Below are 25,572 nucleotides of genomic sequence, written 5' to 3'. Positions count from 1 at the left end.
TTCTGTTTATCCTTCAACACCCTGCTCAAGGTCACCTCCTCTGTGATGGCTTCCCAGAGCTCATACTTCTTCCTCAGGGCGTCCTTCCTCAAAGTCCTCAGAGAGCCTGGAGAGGACCTTGGCTCTGCCCCTTCCTAGTTGTTTGATCTTGGGAAAATTTCTTTTACCTTTTGATGCCTCAGTTTCCTCATCTGGGAAATGGGATGAATAATTTTATTTACCTATAGGACTGCAGGGGCGATTAAATAGGCAATACGTGTAAAGGTACAACAGTAAATGGCATACAGTAAGTGCTCGATAACTGTCAGCTGTGTCTCCTGGCGCAGGATGGACGAGGGAATGCTAAGTGAGTGGGTAAGGGGCAGGGTCAGGTCTAGGGTGAGGTGACAGAGGGCTTGCCTCAGGCATAAAGCTTCAGGAGGCTCCATAAACTCAGTTCCAATAACACTCGGAATTGTTCCAGTTACAAATAAGGTTTTAACAAAACTTCATTTACAAACACAGGCAGATAGATGGCCCATGGCCAGAGTTTGCTAGTTTGATTTTTTCAAACATTGCACTAAAATATTTGTCTTGAGAACTGAGGCATGAGGCCTGGGACACGAGGGCTTCCTTGGCTCTTTGTCCCCTGCTGGAGAACGGCAACCAGCTGCTGGCACCGTGGAGCTCTCTCTGCGCCCCCCACCCGGGGTGGGGTGCGCTCAGGGCCAGCAAAGAGGCTGGGGGGGGGCGCATTCTGCTCCCTGCCCGTGGCCTGGGGCTGAGTCAGTCTGTTCAGAATGGGCTCCTCTCTAAACTCCAAGACAGAGTTTTTATTTTTATTTTTAAACTTTAAAAAGAAAATGATTTATTTTTATGGAGGTACTGGGGGTTGAACCCAGGACCTCGGGCATGTTAAGCATGTGCTCTACCACTGAGCTGTACCTACCCGCCCCCCCCCCCCCGCCGCCCCATTCCTGGGCCCAAGACAGAGTTTTTAAAGAGAGTACAAACTCGAAGCACATTGGTGTCCCTCTGCAGTTTTTAAGCCAAATCAAGGGTAAGAGTATTTATACATATTCATATATACACACATACATCCATAGGTATGTACAGGTGTGGCTTTGGTATGTTCTAAAATTTTCAAGGACGTGTGTGCCCATAACCAAGCTGAAATAGTCACCTCTTTCAAAAACATCAGGGCTCCCGTTTCAGATGCCTTCCTCATCCCGAGAGGGACAGCCCCGGGCTGTGCCAGCTTTTTGCTGGGGTTTTGTCTTATTAAGAAGTGGCCTGTTTCGTGGCACACTTGCCATCTTTGTTGGAGGAGCAAACGATCACCACCTAATGCTTGTGCTGGCAGAGACAGGCCTAATTCTGGGTCCCAGGTTTTCGTAGTACAGAGGCAGCCGTGAGAAGAAAGGGGTTTTTCTTACTGTGATGGTCACTATGCAAACGGCGGCAGGGGATTTCTTTCCTTCTCCTTTTTATTACTGTGCCTTTAAAATGGAAGCCATTTGGGGAAGTGAGAGCGGTGTGCTTTTGTTGCTTTGGCAATGGGAGTGACATGTGTCACTGTGCTGACTCAAAAGCAGACCAAGTCTGGGTTTCCCTTTCTCTCTTGGGCTGACATTGAAGTCTTCAGATCCTTGCTCTTTGCGGCAAGCATGGCTCTGAGTGTGTACCAGGCGGGACAAAGCCCCAGGAGAGGCCGGTAAGGGTTTGGGTTAGACATGGTCGCAGCATCCTGCCAGACAGCCACTGCCTTGGCAACACCCATTAGCGGCACACTGGGCACGTGCCCAACCTCATGGAGCTCTGGGAGTGCCCTTTGCATAGTTCCAAACCAGAAACTGTCCTTGGCACTTCCCAAGGGGGGTTCTTTACAAGAGCCACGTCCCACAGTCCTTCAGCTCTCGTCTTCTGAACTGTCATCAGAGATGTGCCCCCACCACGGGCTCTCCCCTTTGTTGGGGTGTAACACTCAATCACTAGAATAAATTCACGGTGGCATTTTGTAGCATAAAAGGGAAGTCTTTTTTTTTTTTTTTAGTTTTTCCTTTCTTGTATTTTTTGCTTCAAGTTTTGGTTTCAAAATTCTTTTTCTATACTTGGTAACAGCTGCATAAGATTGTTATTTTATTCATATTTTTAAAAAAAGTTTCCGTTTTTCAGTTTTATTACGTAGAGTTATTACAGTTTGACTGCACATACACATTATATTGCTTGTAAATACATGTATACAGTATACTGCACTTTGTTTTTAGTTTTTATATATGTACTAATTATTGTTTCTAAGAACAGATTAGATCTCTAGCTTTTTAAACTTAATAGTTATCAAAGGAATAAAGCCAGCTACAAAATAAGAATCAACAGAATGCGGTAATCCAATCATAAAGGACAGTCAAATGTGCTTTTTTTTTTTAAATAGGATGCAAAGTTGACCCATTCTATGAAGGCACAACATTGCTTGCATTCCAACTAACAGTAGTTCATGTTAAGTGAGTATTTTTGCTTGTGTCTATCAAGCCATTCTTAAGTCCCTTAAACTTATTACCTCCTTTAATCCTCACCCTTGTGCTAGGAGATACGAGGATATAGTAGGGCACATGGTGCCTGGGGTGATGTCTTGTCTGTGAGCCTTCTCCCTCCAGACGCCAGAATTTGCTAGTATTTGCAAAGATAAGCATCTCTGTGGCATTCCCCAAACCGGCAGTGGTCATGTGTCCCCTCTCTGCTACCCTTTCTCTCTGCCCTTAGCCGGGGAGGTACTAACATTACCCATATCATACAGATGAGGAAACCGAGGCTTTGAGAAGTGAAAAACATCAAAGGTCATCCAGCCAAGCAGCCACAGAGCTGGGAAACCAGCCGCACGTTACTTCAGAGCACTCAGCGCTAGGCTGGGCTGTCTCCTCGCTCACCCACAAACCGTGGTCCCTCTTGCCCCCATTTCCAGACTAAGGAACCCTCAACCTAAGCTGGCACAGTCCTTCACATGGAGGCACTGTTGCTCCCACACCATTAGGTTGTTCAGAAAATACCCAAGACTAAGAAGGAAAGAGAAACATGATATTGGGACCCAGGGCATGAGGACTGTATTTCCTCTTCTGATCCACACCTACACTTGGCCCAAGGGAGGCCTGCTGACCTTACACTTGCAGGTGAGAACCCACCAGCAACTTCGACCCGGCGCGCGTTCATTTATACGCCTGCATGAAGGACTGATGCTATCAGAGGTGCCCCCGACGTGGCCCCTTGTCCTTAAGGAGTGCCACCTTAGGAAAGGAACAGACGTGGAAGCTATTTGCCAGATCCCAAGGCCTTCTAGAGAGGACGTATAGGGGAGAGGAAGATTAGAGGCAGCGGAGAGAGATGAACTCTGGCTGAGTAACAGGGGCAGCTTCAAGGAGGAGGCACGTGGAAGTCTGGCTAAGTCGAATGAGTGATCTTTCAATAGGCAGAGCTGAGAAGGGCCTCCGGGAGGATGCTCAGGGCGGGGCGGCACAGCCAGGGCAGGACAGCATGGTGGAGGGGGTACCTATGCCTAGAAACACAGGTTGGAACCAGACTTGGGGTCTAAATCCCAGCCTAAGAAGATCTGGTTTTACACTCAATCAAAATTTATCTTGAGTCCAGTCTTAAACACCCTGCCCAGGAAGGGCTCATACCTGAGAGGCAACTCAAGTCTTCCGTGAATGTGTGGAGCTTTGGAGACAAAAACCTTGAATGGCCTGAGGCTTGGAAAACATAATATGGGGCCGAATCAGCCCAGAGGACAGGCAGACCTCCCCTTTCTGCAATGAAGAGTTAAGAATGGGATACACCTGGCCGTTGGGAGCTCAGTATGGGTTGGAAGATGGATTCATTCACTAGACAGATACTTACTGAGCACCTCGGATGTGCCAGGCAGGGACCTAGGCATTTAGGAAATGCCAGGGAATAAAAATCCCTGCCCTCCTGAAACTTTCATTTCAAGGGAATTTTTTTCAAAAAAATTTTTGTTGGGGGAAGTAATTAGGTTTATTTTATTTTATTTTATTTATTTTAATGGAGGTACTGGGGATTGAACCCAGGACCTCATGTATGCTAAGCATGCACTCTACCACTGAGCTATACCCTCCCCGTGAAGGGAATTTCTTAATACAGCAAGCATCACTATTTTCCAGGCATGACTTTATGTGATCACCCATTAATGAACTCACCCAGTCTTTACAACATCCCTATGAGATATACTATTATCTGAATTGCACAAATGAGGCTCAGAGCTGCTGACTCATCCTGGGTCAAGGCAGTCCATGGCAGGGCTGCACACATCGCCTGGAACTGTGCTCCAGAGGCTGGCTCCCGACCCCAACGACGCTGTCTGAGTGCCTGCAGTGTAAGCAGTTGTAAAGGAGGCTGAATTGTAGCTTCTCACTGGTCAATCGCAGTCCCTGCTTCTGGCTGCTACTTTAACCCCTTAAAGGGTCTCCACTTGGCAAAGCTCCACATTTTCAGGGCAGAGGAGACCTGTCCTCTCTCCTGAGCGCTCAAAGGCAACGCTCCTCCAAGTGTGTGGCCCACTTATTTGTGTCTCTTCCCAAGTGGTTCCCTGTCTGCGATGAGGTCAGTCTAGAAATGGAGAGAAAATGTCTAGAAACTGTTCTAGCAATGTGTTGAACCTAATAAGATAAAAAAATCAGTACCTGTACACTTGCTGCCCGTTCCCCTCCCCCCACTTCATTTTTCTCATAAGACTTTACAAAAGTATTGTTCTGGGATGAATTGGAAATTTTAAAAGAAGAAAATAAAATCTGACCCATCACCCCACAGATCTTTAGAGAAGCATTGTTCTTGGGGAGTTCAAGTTCCCAGGGCTGGGTGGATGGCATCTCTGAGAACGGAGAGATCCTGATGGCCAGGTGCAGGAAACATCTGGGCGGGGACTTCCCATGTGTCACCCTAGCTGGTGGGTGGGTCTTTTGCTCTCTTGCTTGGGTGGAGGAGGGATTGTAAGAGAAGATGCTTTTGCTTTTGGTCAGTGGGCCTCCGGTCTTGTGCAAAAGCTGTTGAAATTCGTGAAAGAAATTAAGCTTGGCCTCCCGGGCTGGGGATTGGGGGTGATCGGGGAGCTGGAGCAAGAAAGGTCAGCTCAGCTGCAGCTGAGGAAGGAGGAGAGATGCAGGAGAGGATACTGATGCTATGTGCACGCAGGGGAGCTGGACGCGGAGTCCAAGGGTTCCCAGCCTTTGCCAAGGTTCTTGTCCGCAGGCCCAGCTCAGGAGCCTCGCAGACAAATGAATCAGTGAGGACCGGGGATGGTGGGGCTTCCTCCGAGTGAGCTTGGCATCTTCGCACGAACCTGGGTCCAAGGGACTCCCAAGAATGCCTGGGAACTGAACTGCCTGCCAGGCCAGTGCCGCTCGGGGACTCAGAGTCCTCTGTTATTTGGTTTAAAGATAAATGAGTGTTACTGCTTGCAGTGAGTTTGTGGACCAATATTTATACCTGCTACTCTTTGGGAATGAATTTAGGAGCGGCAGTGAACAATAAAACTGCTGGAAGGTTAGGACAGAGGACAGAGGGGAGGGTACGTTAGGTGAGAACAGGCTCACGGTCCCCGACGTAGAAAGTGGAGGGGGTGGAGGAAGCCACAAGCTGTCCCCTTTGGCCCAGCCCACAGCAGTGGCTTAGCAGCTGCTGTCCTGTCTGCCTGGAATACTCCCGACACGGCCCCTCTTCCTGTTTTTCAGGTGTCAGCTAAAGTGTCCTGTCTTCACAGAGCTTTACTGGGAGGTGTGTGTGTGTGGTGTGTATGTGTGTACATGGGTATGCTCATGAATGTGCACATGTGTGTGCTGTGTGCCTGTGTGTATGGTGTGTGGGGGGGGGTTGCAGGGAAGATGTGTCAGATCACAGGGCCTCGCAGTTTGCAAATCTTCAGTGGCTCTTCTGTCACTCCCTTCTCTTACCCCCTAATTCTACAAGTATCCTTCCAACTGTGTTGAGCTCCAGAGTTTTGTAGCCAGGACAGGAATCGGGTCTGGGGCCACACCCTGAAAATCTGGGGAGCCTGTTCTGTCACTGGAGGAAATCCTGAGATTTTCACATGAAGACAGAAGACCTGCCACGGGCAGCCTCTCCTCTTGGGTATTTGAAAGTGAAACGCAGCTGCCCCGGCAGCCAGGAGAATCACATCTGTGCTCCCCGGGGCCACCCTCCCCAGTGCCTTTGCACCGACTGACTTCACATGAAGTTCCCAGACTTCAGGGGGCTGGGAGGCGGGTAGGAGGGGTAGGTGCTGACAGCCAGACTCAGAATTGGTGGCTCCCCTTTCAGAAACCCGCATCGCCCACCCCAGCTAGGGTCGGCTCACACGTGCCAGGTCTGAAAGGCAAACATCTGTCTTGGCCAAGTCCTGACTGCTTCCTGTTGCTGATAGGGCTAGAAATCCCCAGAGAACATCTTCCCCTCCAAGGTTTGGTCACTTTGGCTCTATTGAGGTGATAAACAGGAAGTGGAGAGAGCTGCTTACAAATGAGATAGCACGAGACTCAAAACAGCCACAGTCAAGCTTCATTTTCTCCTGAAATTCCAGTTTCAGTTTCCATTTAGCGGGAGCCAAGAGTGAGTTTTCCCAGTAAACCCAGGCGTCCCACAGCCCCCTGGCCCCACGGGCACCCAAAGCTGCAGCCCAGCCCACACCCCAGGGCCACGGCGGCCTCTGAGCAGACACAGGAGTCCTTCCCTCCTTGGAAGCAGCGCCCAAAAGGCTAATCCTGGGGCAGGAGGGTGGGGGGATTCCAGAATTCCAGACCCCAGAGCCTCGCTCCCAACCCCCTTCCCATTCATCCATTCATTCATTCGCTCGTTCATCCAATAAATATCTATTGGGTCCTTTGGGCGCCAAGCGCTGTGCTGGACCATCGCACAGGGACTACTGCAGAGAAAAGGGCCAAGTCCCTGCTTTCAGGAAGCTCACAGTCTAGTGGTGGGGACAGACACCCACAGATCCACACGCCTCCCACCCGCTAGAAAAAGAGCCCTGTGTGGCCCACATAATGCCTCAGATCCATAGATTTAAACACAGCCATGTCAGCTTCCCCTGAGACGCTCATTCTCAGCTTTCTGTTCCTGCCAGAACTTCTTTGAGCAAGTTCCTGTGATGGTCTTAAGACACGTCAGCAAATCCTTTGATATCTCTCCTTGGAGACACAGAGCCTAATATCTCTCCCTTGTATCTGGGCTGGCTTTAGCGACTTGCTTTTTTCCCCTTGTATGTATCATTTTCTAATGTTTAGACATACAGTCATACAGACAAACAGACACGGAGTCATACAGACATACGGACACAGAGTCATACAGACATACAGTGGCCTAATCCCCTCACAGTGGTCGCTGGTCGGCTGCCTTACCTTATGCATCACTGATGACTACGTGCTCCTTTATCTGACATGAAATGTACCCGCATCTCCTGTGCAACAACCAACAATCACTGAGTCGCCGGCACTTTGCTGGGCTCATCCACGTAAGAGAGCTCACTTAACTTTCAGGTCTCCAAAGAAGAAAAACCTTTTACGAGATGTGGAAATGGAGGCTCAAAGTGAAATGATAAGGCGTAGGAGTTCCCCGGCCAGTACATGGCAGAGTTGGGATTGCAATCCCGGTGTTTTAAATCAAAGACCAGTGCAGCCCTCAGTGACACAGCTTCTTTTTTGTGCAAAAGTACATATTGGGCCAGTTTTTCTTTCACTTCTTTTTTTTTGTAGCAAGAACATTCAAGATCTAGTCTCTTAGCAACTTTCAGGTATATAACCAGGCTTGTACTGTGTACTCTGTACATGTAGAATTTAAGTATTGCTAACTCTGATCACCGGGCTGTGCATTAGATTCTGACTCACTTCAAACAAACAGAAAGTGGCAGAAGGCACGCTGGGTGGCTTTGGAGGCTCGGCTAGAAAAGGTGACATAGCTTCTGCCTGTCTCTCTCTCTCTCTCTCTGGGGACACTTGTTTTTGGAAGCCAGCTGCTGGGCCCTGAAGACCCCCTTGCCACCTGGAGGGGCCACGGGGAGATGTCCTGGCTGACAGCCCCAGCGGAGGTCCCGGGGACAGCAGCACCAACCATCAGACACGAGAGTGAGGGAGCTTGCGGATGACTCCAGCCCCAGCTACCGTCTGACAACCACTGCATGAGAGATTCTGAGCAAGAACTGCACAGCTGAACTTCGAGAGGTAATAGTAACAACATCAACAACAACAATAATAACAAATACTTGGTTTTCTTTTAAGCTACTGGGTCTGGGTGATTTGCCACGCAGCAATGGATAACCAGAACAGTACCCCGTCCTGGAAACACTGGTGGATCTCGATTTTTCTACAGTCTTGCAACTCACAGCTTGGCCAGCGGGCCAGTGACATCGGGCCACCTGGGAGCTTGTTAGAAATGCAGAACCTCGAGATCCACCCCAGACCCACTGAACCGGAACCTGCATTTGAACAAGACTGCCAAATGTTTCATGTGCCTCTGGAAACTTAAGACACATGGCTCTGCAATACCTTTTTTGAAAATACATTATTTTAAAGCAATGCTTAAAAAAATTCAAATACAAAAAAATAACATAACCACCCCAACAGACCTATCACCCAGATTTAACTGATCATAATAGTGAGCAAATATTCTGTACTGAACACTATTTTAATTACTTGACAAATATTAACTCATTTATAACTTTCATGACAGCCTTTGAGAGAGATGCTATTGCTGTAGATGAGGAAACCGAGGACAGAAAGATTAGGTGATGTACTCAAGGCCACACAGCTCCTAAGTGACAGAGCTGGTGCCTGAATGCAAGGGGTATGATTTCAGAGCTAAGCTTTCTTTTTTCCCTAGACATTTAACACTGCCACCTCTTCCCTTTCCCCCCATATCTTAAGTCTATCAAGTCTCCCTTGGAATGAGTCTCTAGTTCATCCCTTCCTTTTTTGCATGGCCACCATCCTAGTTGGACTAGGACTCCTGAGACAGCACCCAGCTGGCTTCTACCTCTCCTGTCCCACCGTGACTCTATCCATTGTCTCCTCGGCCCCAGATTCATCTTTCTGCAAACACTGCTCCTGCCACTCTCCCTGCCCAAACATCTTCAGTGCCTTGGTTCTGCCTGGCATCTAACCAGGCCGACGTGGACTCCAAGGCCCTGGAAACCTGGTCCTACCTCTAGTCTCCAACAGGAAACAGCACATAACGGCATCACTGGGCCTCCATCACAACACACTGAGCTTCCAGGTTTGCTTACACACCTACACCTGCCAGGGTTTGCCTCTGCCTCCTTCCTCGCCTGGTCACCTTGTCCTATAAACCCCATTTCAAATCCCCACTCCTTGGCAAATTCTTCTTTAACTGCTTTTAAAGTATAAGCTCCCAGCCCTGAACTCAATCAACTCTAAGTAGCATTCCAATATTTCTTTTTAAGTCTCTCTCTCACTATCTTTTTTTTCAGTATCTTCAATGGCCAGGGACTGCAATGTTGGGCTACAATGTATGTAAGATAAAATTTATTATTTTAGCCATTTAAGTACACAGTTCAGCGGCATTAAGTACATTCACAGTGGGGTGCAACCATCCTCACAGTCCATCTTCATGAAACAGTAACTCCCTATTCCTGCCTTCCCCACAGCCCTGGTAACCTCTACTCTACCTTCTGTCTCTATGAATTTGACCGATCTAGGTACCTCGTATAAGTGGATTCACAGAGTATTTGTCCTTCTCTGTCTGGTTTATTTAACTTAGCATAATGTTTTCAAGGTCCATCCCTGTTGTAGCATATATCAGAATTTCATTTTTTATGATTGAATAATATTCCATTGAATGGATATGTCACACTTTGTTTATCCATTCATCTGTTGATGGACACTTGGGTTGTTTCCACCCTTGTCTAGGGATGACTAATGGGAATAATGCTGCTATGTACATCTGTGTACAAATATATGTTCAAGTCCCTGTTTTCAATTTTTTTGTGCATGAAGCATTTAGTTTCATTCTCAAAACAAATCTATGGTAGGGACTGTTTGTCTGCTTCATAGGAGAAGAAAATGAGCGTTCAGAGAAGTTGTCACTTGTTGAAAGCCGCATGCCTGGGGCTCAAATATGGTTTCCCCGAAGATTCTGATTTCACTAACACTTTTCCTAGAGTAGACAAGGATCTAACTTAGTAAGGATCCCACAAGTCAAGGTTCTCTGTGCGATCTCTGTTAATGCTGGCGGTAGTGACAATGGCCAGAAACAGGTAGAGAAATGATGTCCTGTGTCCAGCAAAGGCGGGCTGGTAGACAGCTTCTTCTCCAATGTGAATCTGAACCCCAAGCCTCTTGATGAGTTAATTAGTTCCTAAACACGCCTTGTCTTGAAGAACTAAGTCTGTAGCATCTCTTTGGCCTGAGAGTCAATTGCCCTAGTCAGGGGGAGTTTTCGGTTTAGGGTGAAGGAATGGAGACAGCCGGACCCTTTGCTTCCGGAACAAAGTGGTGCTCAGGTCCACTGCCCCTGGATCTGAGCCAGCTCAGGTGGAGTAAGACCTCAGTGTGATGCGGGCAGATGTTTAGGTGGTAGAAAGGGGGACCACCCTTCCTAGTGTGACCAGGAATGCGGAGTTTCCTGGGATGGGAGGTTTCAGAACCGAAACCAAGAAAGTCCCAGGCAACCCAGGATCAGTTGGCCACCCTAACCTAAAGATCACAGTGGGAAAAAGAAATTATTCTTGTATCTGTCTCTTCCTTTCTTGTTTCCATTGGTTTAGACCTAAATCTCCTCACTGGACCCTCATCCTAGAAGTAGCCCTGCCTCCCAACCCCACAACTGGCCTTCCTGCCTCCTCCTCTGTCCACAGGTGTCCATTTGGCAAACTGTGGCTCTGATCCAGATTCTTCAACTTTTTCCCCTATGAATTGTCTGGAGCAAAGGCCACAGGCTCCCGTGCCTATAAAGACCAGATGAGAGACACAGCCGTAGTGTAAGACATTAGGACCTGGCAGGGACAGGAGGCAGGCTCACCCAAGACATTCGTGAGCCTTGGAGCAAGTAGACAAATGGAGGCCCACCTACAATATGTTTCCATATTTAAAAGTTGAAAATCAAATTCAAAATTATTTTTTAAAAAAACTACATTCTCTCTCCATAAATTGGCCAAAACACTTTGTACTGACTCCAGAGGCCAAGTTCAAATTGTGTTCTTGGAGTCCTAGGAGTCCCAGGCTGAGACATGGTGGTGTTGAGCAAGGTCCTCTGGCCTGGTACCCATGGCCCTTCTCTTCTCACTGCCACCTCTGTCCTGCGCCTCCAAGGGCCTTGCAGCCCACAGCGGTTACCCTAGCCTGAACTTCAAAGCTCTGTCTGCACACACTGTACCCCCAGCGCAATCTGCTTCCCCTTGGTACACTCCTCAGATGTAGGGAAGAGACCCATGTAAGTCCTGGAAGTGAGCTTGGCCCACTGGGGCAGAGAATTCTGAGCGAGTCCTGGCATCTGAAGCACAGCCTGGAGCAGGGGAGGGATACAGGCAAGGCCCCTTTGCCCACAGATGCCTCACGCCACGGAAAAGGGGGTGATCAGAGCAAGACCGGATTAAAGCCCAGGGCCCAGGACAGGGGGTCCCCTTGCTTGGGGCTAAGGTGGTACTGCTCAGGCCCAGAGGAAAGCAGAGGCCTTATCTCACGGAGGAAGCTGATCTCAAGTCCAGCTGATTCCTGCCTCCTAGGAATGTCCAGTGTGGCTAGATCCTCTGCTTTTTTAAGAGAAGATAAAATTGTGGAACTTGTTAGTTGTAAATTCAAATGAAAACCAAACCAAACCAAACATCCTGGCAAGAGTTAATACAATCGAGGCCAAACACAATACAGCCGCAGGCCTGCCCTTGAACTCTCAGTTCGCACTTCTTCCCTGAGGAACACCCTGTCCCTCCACACCCTGGCCCCCAGCCACTTCTTCCATTGCGTGTCCTCTATCCCTTGGGTTCCTGTGTTCCACCAATCAGAGGAGCAGACAGCTCAAGCTTCTGCCGGCCCTTTGATCAACCAGTTCCTTCTGCTCGGAATCCCCTCCCCGGGGTCTCATCCTTGCCTACTGACAACCACACTCATTCTTCAAGGGGAAGTGCAAACCCCACTCCTTCCAGACGCCTGTCCTGATGACTCCTGAAATTCTGGACCAGGACACCAGAGGATGAATCCTGTCCCTGCAATTTTATTCAAGTCACAAGTGCTCTGGATCTCATATGTAAAATGGGGTGACATGTCTATTGACCTTGAAGAGCTACTTCTTGTGAAACTTAAATAAGATAACATATGTTAAAACATTTAGCAGCATTAGGAGCATGTCAGTATTTTAGGCTTTTTGGGCCACAGGGCTTCCTTCCCTAGACAACATGTAACCACATGTAAACACATGGGCATAGCTGTGTTCCAATAAAACTTTATTTACAGAAACAAGCAGAGGGCTAGATTTGCCCCAAGGGTCATAGTTCCTGACCTCTGCTTCATACCATTGTTAGGGCTTGCTCTCTGCCTCTCAAAGCTGTGGTTACTACTCCTTCAAATAGCTAATATTTTCATTCTGCCTGGATTTACAGGGCAGTGTCCAAAACACTTTACGAGAGATTTAATCCTCATCATCACTTACTGTGATGATGGAACTGAGGCACAGAGACTGGGGTGGACTGGAGAATCAGGGTCCAGGCAGCACCCGCCCGGTCTTGCATGTGTTTCTCGGTCATTGTCAGGTGGACATGCACTTGGAAAGGACTTTTTGCCACCCTCCTCCCCTCGTGCGTTGTCGGCGCTAATGATAACCACTGAACATACCCAAGGCTGAATCTCCACCTGTGACCATTGTGGGCAGCAGGCAGATGGTCCAACGTCCTCTGTGGAGTCTCTGATAAGCACTGAGTCTGAGAGTGTTCTGCTTTCTTTTTAACTCTCCCTCTTCACTGAGTGCCCACAGGAGTATGAAACTGATCATCAATGGCAAAGAAAAAAGAAAATGATTTGATGTGTTGACTGACTGTCCCACGATGCTCTGAATGATCCTTTATAACCGTCTGTCTGGGAAAAGGGCTCTTGCTGTGCCCTGAGCACTGGGTCTACATCGCGGGGAACTGCCTTAGGATCAATAAAAGGAAAGGCCGGCCTCAGGTGTGAGGATGGCTGACAAGGCAAAGATGCTCATCTATAAGCTGGAGGGAACGCTACTGAGAATTAGGCTGGGAAAGCACGTGCCAACTGGGACGTAGGGTCACCCTGGTCAGAGAAACCTCTCTAAATGGCCACTGGTGAATGTTTCATGTCTGGGCAGCGCTAGAAAGAAGAGCGACTGGCCCTCCTTTCTCATTCTGGTCCGTGACCTCAGCTACCACATCATGAAATATTCATCCATGCTGTGCATTCAGGACCACGCTATACTCAACTGGAGAAAATCAAGGAAGAACAGACCTGGTTCCTGGGAGCATGCCTTGGTTACTGGTTCTAAAGAGTCGAAGTCTATAGTCCTTCGAGTTAAAATTGGCTCTTGCAACTTGACATACTACAGCACGTTTGCTATGGGTTTAACACTTTGTTTGTAATGGAAGTTTTTGGTTGACTTTCACCAATGTGCTCCAAATCACTCACATACTACGTAAGTATGTGAACTCTCTGGGTACCAGTCACACCATACTCTATGTGAATGGAGCCTTCTAGGATTGTGCAGTGAGCAACCTGAACAACCATACACAGCAGCCCTGCTAGGAAACTCTAGTCCCATTTCCCACAAGCCAGAGCTGGCGTACTTCAGCAACCTAATTCTTACACAGCTATTCTCCTCGGGGTGATTGGCTGTCTGCTATCCGCCTGCCTGGTCACTTCCCAAAAGTAGTAAACACCCCCTCCACCCCTCTCCACACACACCTACTTACCCTTGTCCTGGGAGGCACAGGAAAACTATTTTGCCTAAGCTCTGCTGTTAAACTTGCCTGGAACGAGTAGCTGGAAGTTCAGGCTCTTGTCTTGCCCAACAAGAGAAGACCCATGGCTGTCAGAACAATACCAATCCCCTTTTTTTCTGACAAGGGAGAAACAAAAACAATTCCCTTTTTTGGCAAAGACTCCTGTCCTACCCTGCCCACTGAGCCTCGGGAGCCCAGAGTGGGCATTAAATCTTGACTGTGTTTTTAACCTACAGTAAACCTGTGCCTCAGGGTGAAATCAACAAATTGAGAGAGGAAAGATGCTGATTCTGATCCATCTCTGGAATTGGGAAATGGGTCTTGCATTATATGAATAGTGAAGGCTCAAGTCAAGGCTTAGACACATAGAGGGCCAGCGGGAGTTCAGAGGACAGAGGAGGGCTGGTAACAAGGGATGTGGGGCAGGTGCAGGGGACGGAATGAGGTGAAAGCAGTGAGCTGGGCTGAGGTGGATGACTAAGACTTTACAGATGTAGGGAGGAAAGGGACTATTCTAGGAATGTCGCAAACAGTGTGAGTAAAGCTGGGTGAATGTGGCCAGTGAAGCGGGGTAGGGGGGAGGGTGGGGAGTCCTTAATTAAAGATGCTCATTTTTGTTAGGAAACAGTGGGAACTGAAGTTTGGCGGAGAAGGGAGATGGAGGGAAAGATGTCGTATTTTAGCCAATTTTGAATTCCAGAGAGGAGAGTTTGATCTTGATTCTGGAAGGAAAGGATAAAGCAGTAATTCTCTGTTCTAATTAAGATGGGGAGTGCCTTGAAATGATGCAGTGGAAGATTTCATCACCCAGCCGTGGCTTCAGGAAATAATCCAATTCCCACTTCCCCTTCCAACATTCCAAAAGGGGAATTTTCTCTTGGGAGGTGAGAAGACCTGAAACCAAACTGTCCTCAGTCAAACTTCAGTCAACTAACCCCGTCCAACTGGAACTTCCATGATAAGCTTTTTATCTACTGCTTCAAAAGCTCTTTGCGTCAATACAAATACACGTGTGCTTAGTTAACTGTCCAAGGCATCCTGCAGAGCACAAAGGCTGTGCCCAGCCCAAAGACCCAGAGCTGTGAAGGAGCAGAGTTGGTTTATTGACTTCAAATCCCGCTGCTTTGGACACTCAGCTACGGGGCACAAGAGAAGAAGCTTGTATTTTACCCAGAGCATCCACTGTCTCGGGAAGAGAAGCACTGTCATTCTGTTGCTCAAATACTCCAGGTTACTTTGGAGACACGATCTAACATAGCTGAGCACTAGTGCCTTTCTGCGGCACTGAACTCCCAGGAGACCCTAGGTGCGCATTTACCAACCTCCCAGGACTCTCAGAGTCAAGAGAGAATGGGCATGCAGATGTCAGGACTAGCCCCTAATAAAGCCAATCTTTATATATTTTTAAAAAGGAATCCAAATTCTTATTTTCAACTCTGGTGAACCGTAAGTTTTGGTGAGTCGGGTATTCACCCACTGAATTTCATGCACAGGAAAATGGCCCCTGGTTTTCCACTGGGCTTGGAAAGACCCTGGAGCAAGGCAGTGATGGGGGATTTGCCCAGGGATTCCTCAGGGCCAGGCCAGGGCTACAGCAGATTGCTTATGTGTTAACTTTTAAAGGCCAGGGATTTCAGGATCTTTAAGGGAAAACACTCCTCAGCTTCAGGTATTTCTTTTCTTTTTCTTTTTTTTTAACGATAGAGAAATAGCTGTGATGTTGACATCCATCTAGAATGTCACTCAGAATCGTTTTCATGGTCATCTGATAAAACCACTCATTTCATTGATGAGAAAGTTGGGGCCAAGAGAGGACAAGGGATCCTAAGTTGCACAGTGAACGACATGCCTGGGACAGAGCCCAGGCTTGGGTCCCCTCACACTCCAAGTACTATTTCTATAATCTCATGGTTTTTGTTGTTTTCAAAACAGATCTGAGAACTTAGAATTCAGTGGTTTGGTTGATAATGTAGTATTATGTCGTACATTTTACAAGCTGAATTGTGCAAACAAATGGGAGAGAGAGAAATAAACATTCTGAAATCTAGGCTAGATTGAGTCCTCTAGTTTCATCTCATTTTTTGACTTGATTTATCTATTTTCTTGGGGAGGGGCTGGGTTTTTTTCCTACAAACTTCCTCAATACTTTCCTTTTGATGGGAAAAAAAGGAGAAAGGAAAAGCAGAAAGAAAAGACTTTAAAACATTCCAAATAGAAGCCCTACAAGGTAGGTATAATTCTCATTTTACAGAATAGGAAACTGGGGCTTGGTGAATTGAAATCAATTGCCAAAGATTACTTAGCTGACCAATGACAGACTTGGGACTTGACTTTGATTCAGTCTCCAGAGCCTACGTTTTTTTCTTGGTTTGCAGAAATGAAACAAGGATTCCAGCCTGGCCCACTCCTGCCTGCTCTGGACTTTTCTGTGCTCTGGTTTCCAACCCTAACTGCCCACTGGAATCACTTGGAGCCATTTAATAAATGTCCCAGGCCCCACCCACACCAACTGGATCAGGATCTCTGGGGTGCGGCCCTAGTACAATTATATTTTTAAGAAAATGTTCCAGATGCTAATGTGCAGGAAGCAAGAAATGACAACCAGAGAGCACGGTGCTTCCAGGGAGAATTAAGGACCTTTTTGAGAAGTTCAACGCATCCTACAGGTGGGAGTGCACCTCATGTCAAACCCAGGCTCATTCACTGAAATAATGCCATTGACAGCAACCTGGATGGATCCAGAGATTATCATACTAAGTGAAGTAAGTCGGACAGAGGAAGACAAATATTGCATAATATCACTTGTATGTGGAATCTAAAAAAAAGAAAAAGATACAAATGAACTTATTTACAAACCAGAAACTGACTCACAGACTTAGAAAACAAACTTAGGGTTACCAATGGGGAAAGTGAGGGAGGAGGGATAAACTGGGAGATTAACGGATACACACTAGAAAACAGATAAACAACAAAGACCTACTCTATAACACAGGCAACTATAGCCGATATCTTGTCATGACCTATAATGAAAAAGAATCTGGAGAAAAAAAATATATATATATGTATTCTGAATCTCGTATTTCAGAATCACTTTGCTGTACACCTGAAACGTTGTCAATCTACTGTACTTCAATCTAACAACAACAACAAAAACAGGCTCATTCAACAGAGAAGAGAATAAAAAGGGGAAGAGGGAAGAGAAGAGAAGGGATGGGAAAGGAAAAGAAAAGGAAAGCTGAGATGACCCGGGGTGGTTCTTTTTCCAGGAAGCTCTGCTCACTCTCTAGTGCTGGGCCATTTTCACAGCCTGCACTGACGAAATCCCTGACTCTACAGGAGTTAACCAAGAGGTCTGCTGAGCAGAGAACAGCTTACTAGAGCTCAGAAGAGGTACGGAAGCTGAGGGCTGGGGCGCCTTACAGCGGAGGCAGCTCTCGGGCCTGTGTGCTTGTCGATTGCATCACTTCCCCGCGCTATCTGGAAACTCACATCTGACTGTGGAACTTTGCTCAAGGAAGGCAGATGGAGCCCAGTTAGATCTGGTCTCCATCCGTGGAAAACTGCTGATGCCAGAGACAGCTCTAGCTGGAACAGATGTTACTTTTGTTTGTCCAAATGATGGAGAGCTTTACGGGAGAATTTTGAGTTCGCTGCTGATGTATTCAATTCTTTCCTTATAAAAGGAACAGCATGATGGGCACCTGGCATAAAAGAAAGACTCTGAAGCCACCCCGGCCTGGGTTTGAATCCTAGCTCTGCTCTTACTTCCTGTTGCTTTGAGCAAGTCATTTGGTATTTCTCATCCTAATCTTCAAAATGAGGAACTGGGATTTTTAAGGGAATGCAATGAAGTAAGGCAGTGTTTCCAAAATTTTAGAGCTAGATGAGTATGGCATTAAATAACACTGAACCACACAGGGAGAAATGATTACTGTTTTGATTTTCTTTTCTGCCATCTGATTACATTAAGGGGATGGAGGTATATTTTTGATACCTCTCCAACCTGGCCCTTCCTTCCTTTAACAGTTGGTCTCAGGCAGCTGTACATATTATTAGGCAACTGTATGCAGCTGAAAATTAATAATGCTGATTTACATTTATTTCAATAGTTACTTTTATGGCATGTGCTACCTACTTAAGGTAAGGCTGTAAGTTACCTTCGAAGTCAAAGAAATGGTTAAAATAGCACATGATGGTCCACCGGGGGTCTACACACAGGAAAAAAATAATTAAGGTGAGACCAAAAGTCTAAGTTTAGGAAAAACTGAGTTAAAGTATGAGACAGAATCCCACATCAAGTCCCTGAGTGAGAACGTAGTCGGTCTTTCAGAGAAAGAAGGAATAGTTGAATTAATCCTTGCACTTGGTTTGAAATAGGCTCTGTAAGAGACGCGATTTGAGTCTGCATGTTTTGATGGTGTGGACGAGTCATACTGACAAATCACATTAAATTTGATTAGCCTTTAGTTAAAATTTAAAAAAAAAAAAAAAAAAAAGAAAATGCTAGATCCCATTGGTTTAAGATGACAAGTCACCGGAGGAAAGATGCCTATTTCATCAGTTCTTTGAAATGTCAAACTTCTTGCTGATTGTTATTCTTAGTACGATAAGGAAGTGAACATTACAGAATATTACTATTCTGGGGTCGCGTGACCTCAGGAGCCCGATAAGAGATGAAGGATAAGGAGGGGAGAGAACACATTTAAATTCAAATACATATGGCCTCTGCCTCTCGTTATTTTCCTTAAGGAATAGGAAGCCCCAGAAGTAGTCAACAGTTGATGAGAAAGTTTTTGTTTATTTTTGTAGGAATGCAACTTTCAACCATGAAACATGACGCCACAAAGTTCTTAAAACATGGCACTGTTCATTTAACCTAGATAATATAGAGTGGAATAATCTATCTTCTAAGTTGTTGTAGGAAATGAATTTTTTTCTCTTGAGTTGGAGCTCACCAGCCTTGGGATAATCTATCATTATAAAGTTACGTGGGTTCTTCTGTTCAAAAGCACAAGCATCAAATTCTGCTACTGGCTTTCTGCTTCTGAGGTGTTAAAAAATTTTAAACGCTTCCTTTGGATTCAAATCCCAACAAAGCCTTATTCTTCCAAAGGAGGTCATGAGATTTCATCTCTGATTCGGCTCTGCCATTATCCCACTGTGGGTAAGTCTCATCTTGGACCCAGCCATAAAATGAGTGAATTATAGTAGAATTAGGGGTAACACACTCAAATGCCAACAGGTGCCAGGCAGATAATACAAACAAAGGAAGCCAACCAGGAGTAAGATAAAAGGAAGTGGTGGTGGTGACGGTGTGTAAGAGTATGACTCCTCCAAAGGGGGCGGCCACCATCAGGTGCAGGCACTTGTCAGACAGGAAAACAGGCCCATTGTTGACAGAGCCTCTGAAATGTCAAGAGACGCTGGAAATATATCTTTTAAATGACATTTCTCTCAATTTATTATTATTGGCAGTGAATTAAAAATGATTTTAAAACATGATTCAGGCCAAACTAACATAACCTTAGGCCAGATTCAGCCTGTGATAACCATTGTGTGACTTCTACATGAGCTGGTCTCTTTGAGATCTTATAGCCTTAACTTCTAAATAGCAAATCTTGGCTTTTGTATGACGCCAGTAAAGTGGAGGATCTGACGCCGTTTGAGAAAAGCAGGAGAGGAACTGGTTGTTGGGGAGACAGTGTGGTCTGTTGTGGCTGCAGAGGGCGATACAGCCTAGATCAAGAGGCACTTGCACAATGCCATCAGGCACTGCTCCTCTTAGCTGTTATGACAGGGGCAAAATAACAATAATGACACTACCACCAACAACAACAAAACTGCCTTTGCTTAGTCCGAGATGGACATGTCACTCCTAGATTTTAAATTTTGTTAATCCCTTTTACAAAGGGGGAAGGAAAAACTGTCAAGAAGAACAACAGGACTCCTAACGAACAGATAAGAGAACAGATAAGCGTAATTGGCCCACTGCTTCTCCTTTGGGAAGGAAGTGCTGCAGAAACACCTCCCATCCTCCAGAGGGCGGTGTTATTACTTTTGCTTGAGTAGATAAAGGTACAAAATAAGAACGAATTCTTTTTTGTCTTTTTTTTTTTTTGGCATAGATGTCTCTGTTATCCAAATCTTTCTGTATCCAGTCTCAGCTGCATCCCCACACCACTTTCATAACAAGAGCCTTCTGTGTGGAAGTAGAGAGCTGAGCTTCAAGCTTGTTCTCCAACCACACCTCTATTTTTAGCTCTGCTATATGGGGCAAGGTTCCCACTGTCTCCTTAACTCAGTTTCCTCCCGTATGAAGGAGAATAGCAGCAATGTCTACCTCAGGGTTGATACAAGATTAAAGGAAATCCTCCCCATTCCAGGGGAAATGCCTAGTTTTAAGTTGGCGGTACTGAACCATGTTCCCTTCCAAAGTTCTTAGTTTTTCATCTAAATTCCTCCTGCTATTATTGGAGTTTATCTGCTAATCTTTTGCCCTCCATGATGGAAAATGATGCCTGGAAGAGAATGATTAGACTGAACCATATGGAACTGTCAATATTCAACAGTACTGATTTATTGAATGGTGATTTCATGCGGTTCAGTATAACACAAAAGTAGTCGCAAACTCGATGGAGGAAAAAGCAGCTTCCCTTTTGTACTGGTCCTGAAACACATCTGAACAACCCATAATCTTTACATTTGGGAAAGGCAAGACCTTTGGTAGAGAAACAGACACTTTCTCACCACAAGTGAACTATCATTTGCTATCCACTTCCAGCCTACAGAGAGCTTGGCTGGTGTAAACAGAGCTTCCCTTAACTCTACTGCAACACTGGGGATGGATGTCAGCACAGCTTTTCACATGCTCCTAGACGTGTCGCCCTTGGTACACCCTAGGATAGTGGGATGTATAATGCTCTACCATACTTCCAGCCTGCACATCCACACACTAAAGAGTATTTCAAATAACAAAAAGAATAATGTCAAGAAGGCCCTGCCGCTCACTGTATAGGATGGATCGGCTAAGACATAGCTCTTCAAACACGAGGATCAGATGCTTAGGGACCACCCAGGGCTAGGATGCCCAGAACTTTTGACAAGGACAAGAGGTCCTTGCACTTCCTCAACTTTCTACTGGTTTGAAACTCTCATCATTTTCAGCTTGGCAGTCTGAGCAGTCCACACAGGCACCATTCACGTTTCAATTTCAAAGTTACCCTCCATACATAAAGACATTTAAAAAAAAAATCTACTACGAACCCAAACAGAGAGAATTCCCCAACTAATTTCACTGATTTCATTTCTTGGAAGAAAACAACCGTGACGATTCTGCAGGTGGTGTCACATCTGCCCTTTGCTCACTCTTTCGTGCAGTAACTTTTTAGTTTCATTGAGTACCTACTACATGCCAGGCCCTGTTTGAGGCTAGCAGTCTGCAAACTATAAGCCCAAGGGCCAAATCTGGCCCACAACCTGTTTCAGTAAATAAAGTTAATGAAGCATAACTACACTCATTCAATTGTGTGTCATATATGGCTCCTTTCTGGCAGAGCTGAGTAGCTGTGACAGAAATCATGTGACCCCCCCAAAGCCAAAAATATTTACTATCCGGCCATTTACAGGAAGAGTTTGCTGATTCTATCCTAGAGAAAGAGGACACAGCCTTAAAGAAGAGAGACAAAGTCCCCATATATCTTCAGAGGCTCCTGTTCAGAAGATCCCACTGGATGAACTTTTCATATTTAAATGAAGGGACAGACCAAATCTGACCCACAGGCTCACAGTCAGTGATCTGATTTATGATCATATAAACCCCACTACCGGGCGCTTATAAGGAACAAGAAACGGGATGACAGGTGTGGAGACAGATGTGCAGGAGGGAGTTAGAGAGAAGATTAGTTAGTGTGGAAACCAGCTGGAACAGGCAGGCCACAAGGAGTCCCACCGAGGGGCACCCAAACCCACGGATGGGTCAGGTACCACCTGTATCAGAATCACCTGGCGACATCATTAAACACGCAGGCTACTGGGTCCCGCCCAGGAATCTGAATCTGAGTTCCAGAGGTGTGGCTGAGCATCCACACTCTTAGCAGGTGCCACTAGGTGATTCTGAAGCACCCCTGAGTTTGAAAAGCGCTGGATTAGTGTCTAGCTTTAGTGAGCGGTCGAAGGTGCTCCCCACGAGGTCTGGCCTGAAGTCCGCTCGTGGCAGGTGAGAAGGGGAAAGAATGGGGCACAGACACAAAGAGGTAGATGCAGTGAAAAGGCAGTTTATTGTCTATTAATACTGTACAGAGGAACAGAGAGAAGCTACAAGTACAGCATTGGCTGTCGCTGGCAGTGTGATTTCTGAAGTCGGTTTTTGTTTTGTTTTTTTCATCTGGAGACAGAACAGTCAAAGTACACTTCAGGTTACAAAGTACAGCAGCTAGCCCAGCAAGTCTAATTCAGAGTAAGCACGACAGGCTCCCACCCTCCCCACCCCCAACCCCCAACCAACCACAAAATGGTATATTTACAGAGACGTCGCTCACCCCGAGTGAGCTGCTAAAGCTGAACATTCCATCAACCACCTACATTCACTGAAAAGCTGCATCAGACACAACATTGTCTCGAACCCCTGTATGATTTTGACACTCTTACTTAAGTCAGGAGCTGGAGCAGAGGAAAGAACGTTCCAGAATCCCACAAAGGACAGAACTCTTTCCACTTGCCAGGATGGGCTATTACAGAATTGGAGCTGGAGCTGCACATAGCACAGTTCAGATCAGGGTATTGCCCGGTGGCCTCTTCGTACTTGAGAAAGACTTTTCGTTGCAAAACCAAGGGGCTGGACATCTCCCCGCCCACCTTATCTTGAAGCTGAGAGGTTCCCATGGTAACAAGAGGCTAGGCTAACTTGGCTCCCCCATCCCACCCTCAGGCCACCGAGCAGATCTTTCATCTCCGGAGCGGTCGCCAGAACACTAATGTTCACAGCTGGGCTTGAGTTGGGTCTGCTGGAGGGATTCTGATGATGAAGAAATTAAAACGATTTGCATGGGAACCAGAGGGGTTATTTTTCTTGAAATGGAGAGAGTACTTATGACCTTGCGTTGTTGGAAGAAGGAGCTTGGTCTTTTAGGGTAGTAGAAGCAGACCCGTCCTAGGAAAGCCAGGGAGAAGAATCAGGAGTAGGGAGCAGATGCCGAGGCCTGACCCACTCTGTCGGCCAGAGGAACAGGTGTGGGTGAAGATCTTCACGAAACTGAGGGCGATTGTGATGGGAGCTCAAGAATTTGGCAGAAAATTGAGAAAAAAAAAATCCAAGAACTCTAAAAATTCAGTATCTCCTTTATGGATGGATAAGGATAATCCTTTCCAGTTTCTACTTAACTCTGAAAATACAGGAGGCAGCTTCATTGATATTCACAGGGCCAGTAACATCTGATAACTTTTATATTGTTGGTTTATACATGTATGCATATTGTGTGTGTGTGTGTGTGTGTGTGTGTGTTATGTAGGTGACCAGATGCTTCTGACTCACCATTTCACACATATGACTTAAATGCACCATAGTGTGTGGTCCCTGAACCTCAAATATAGCAATTACTCCTTAACTATGTGAAAGCATTGGACTTTGATGATTGCTGGACTTGGCTTTCATTTAAAACAGCTATCTCCTCCCAAAAGATCATTATGTATTATTCATGCTGTGGCCCAGAAAGCTATCAAGCCATATAACAAACAGGTTATCTAATGACAGATATAGAAAGCTTGATCTTACAACCTAGGTCTGCTGGGAAATGCTGGATTTCATGCAGTGGTGGTGCAGGAGCAGGCCACAGGACCTTGGTTCATGCCCCCAAGGTGTGGGCTAGTGCTACAGAACTCATCAGAAAGTTACCTTCATGGAATGGAGAAATAATTCAGTCAATCAAGGGTGTTTTCAAACTCAAGCTCCATAAGTCATATAGATTTTCATTATAAAAATATTTTTCCTTTAAAAAATACATAAATGTAAAATATTCCATGTTGACAGCCACTCCTTACTCCGTTCCGTATCACTCCAGTCGTCTCAGACTAGAATAAACGGGAACACACCTCGGTTCAAGCTCAATCACACCATCGGAGTCCATCCCTCTCGCTTTTTGCAAGCTATGCCAATTGTGCTTAAAAGTAGGCTCCCAGGCCCACGTAGAGGATCCACAAGTTCACCTCCCTCAGGGAAGGAAGGACTGTAGGAGGTCACACACACACAGTCTGTCCCAGGAATGTCAAAGTGGCATAGTGCAGGCTCAGAGCAGGAACACTGGAAATGCCTAAGCTATGCCTACTTTATGCCCCCTGGGCCAGACCTGCAAGGCTCTGCCTCAAGCTCCTGTGATGAAATTCACAGCTCTGAAGAGGGCTGGGTAGGGGTGGGGAAGAGAATGTTGTGTTCACACAGCTTTGGGATACAACCTGCGTTTTTTGGAAGGACAGAAAAGAAGAACACAAACAGCAATGCTAAGGCAAACTTTCCAATGGCACAGCAGAACTCTTTTTGTTCATCACTCATTTTGTTCACATCACAAGGCAGATACATTCTGTAAACATATATACCATACAGTACATTAACCATAGGAAAAAAAAGAAAAAGCCACCCTGTTATTCTTATCTTTCTGTATTTCTGTTCTTTCACTCCAGAAGGACTGCCTGAAGTCTGAGGGGGAATTTTATGGTTCATGAGATCTACTTTTTTTTTTTGATAAAAATGCAATGACTTGCAAAAAACAGCCCCAGGTGACTAGTAAGAGGCCATAGGGGGAGAAGATGAACCTGTAGAAACTTAGAAAACAGTCACAAAATATAAAAAAGTCACTAATTTCAGGAAACATTTTGTTTCCCTGCTGAGTAAAAGAGAGCATCGAAAAATTGTTACAAAAGTTAAGGCTGTCCAGATCTTTGATGCAGAAAGTCTGTGGTCCCCAGGATTACATGTTATATGTTCACACTGAAAGTAAGTAAGTTTTTTTGTTTGCTTTTTTTTTTTTTTTTTTTTTGGTGCTGTAGTTCTGACCTTTTGATGTTAGGCTGGAGTGCAGAGGGAAGCAGAGGCCTATATAAGTCATATAAAAATTAAGGGGGTGGGGGCTGAGGCTGGTCTAAGGACCCCCAGGGAAATTGCCCTTTGAAACTTTCAGGATGTCATCTTTAGCCTTTTCTACATTCAAATAATAAGTATTTTGGTTTTTGTTAACATGGGAATTTTTTTTATGGAGTCTGCTGAAGCTCTGAAAATACAGACACATTACAGCATTGCACCACTCATAAAAGACTGACTTTTCCTTTTTCCCTAGAAAATGCAGGGAAGCTTCCTGACAAGACCAGAAGAGGTTTACACAATGCAGGTGAACCAGTGCAGAAGTCCAAGATGGCATCCTGCTCATTACGCGGAGCTGTTTTGTGATATACACCATCGCTCTGTGTGCCTGCTGGGTTGTACTAGCCAGTGAGACAAAAGATGCTTTCTGGTTCTGTCCTTATTGGTGGAGCGCTAGATATCTCGATTAATAAATTGAGGAGCTTTGAAAAGATTGCATATTTACAAAGTTTCTGAAACTTCTGTTTTAACTCTGCAGAGAATTCATGGTTTCAATAATGAATGTGCCTGT

General features: G+C 46.0%; 1 protein-coding gene and 1 long non-coding RNA gene across 8 annotated transcripts in view; one reads left to right on the top strand and one right to left on the bottom strand.

Annotated features, from left to right (window-relative positions):
• The window catches only part of PALM2AKAP2 (PALM2 and AKAP2 fusion), a 424,157-nt gene that overhangs the window by 151,009 nt on the left and 247,576 nt on the right, over positions 1 to 25,572 (bottom strand). The gene's annotated exons all lie outside the window — the stretch shown is intronic.
• Positions 1,616 to 25,503, top strand: LOC135322293 (uncharacterized). The gene is made up of 4 exons (XR_010382770.1): positions 1,616 to 1,693; positions 2,411 to 2,480; positions 7,988 to 8,195; positions 25,258 to 25,503. It is a non-coding gene; the product is annotated as an uncharacterized LOC135322293 (long non-coding RNA).

Source organism: Camelus dromedarius, chromosome 10 (genome assembly GCF_036321535.1).
Source record: "Camelus dromedarius isolate mCamDro1 chromosome 10, mCamDro1.pat, whole genome shotgun sequence".
NCBI classification, from domain to species: domain Eukaryota; kingdom Metazoa; phylum Chordata; class Mammalia; order Artiodactyla; family Camelidae; genus Camelus; species Camelus dromedarius.
Note: the sequence above shows the minus strand (reverse complement) of the source record. Positions and strands in the feature narration are given on the sequence as shown.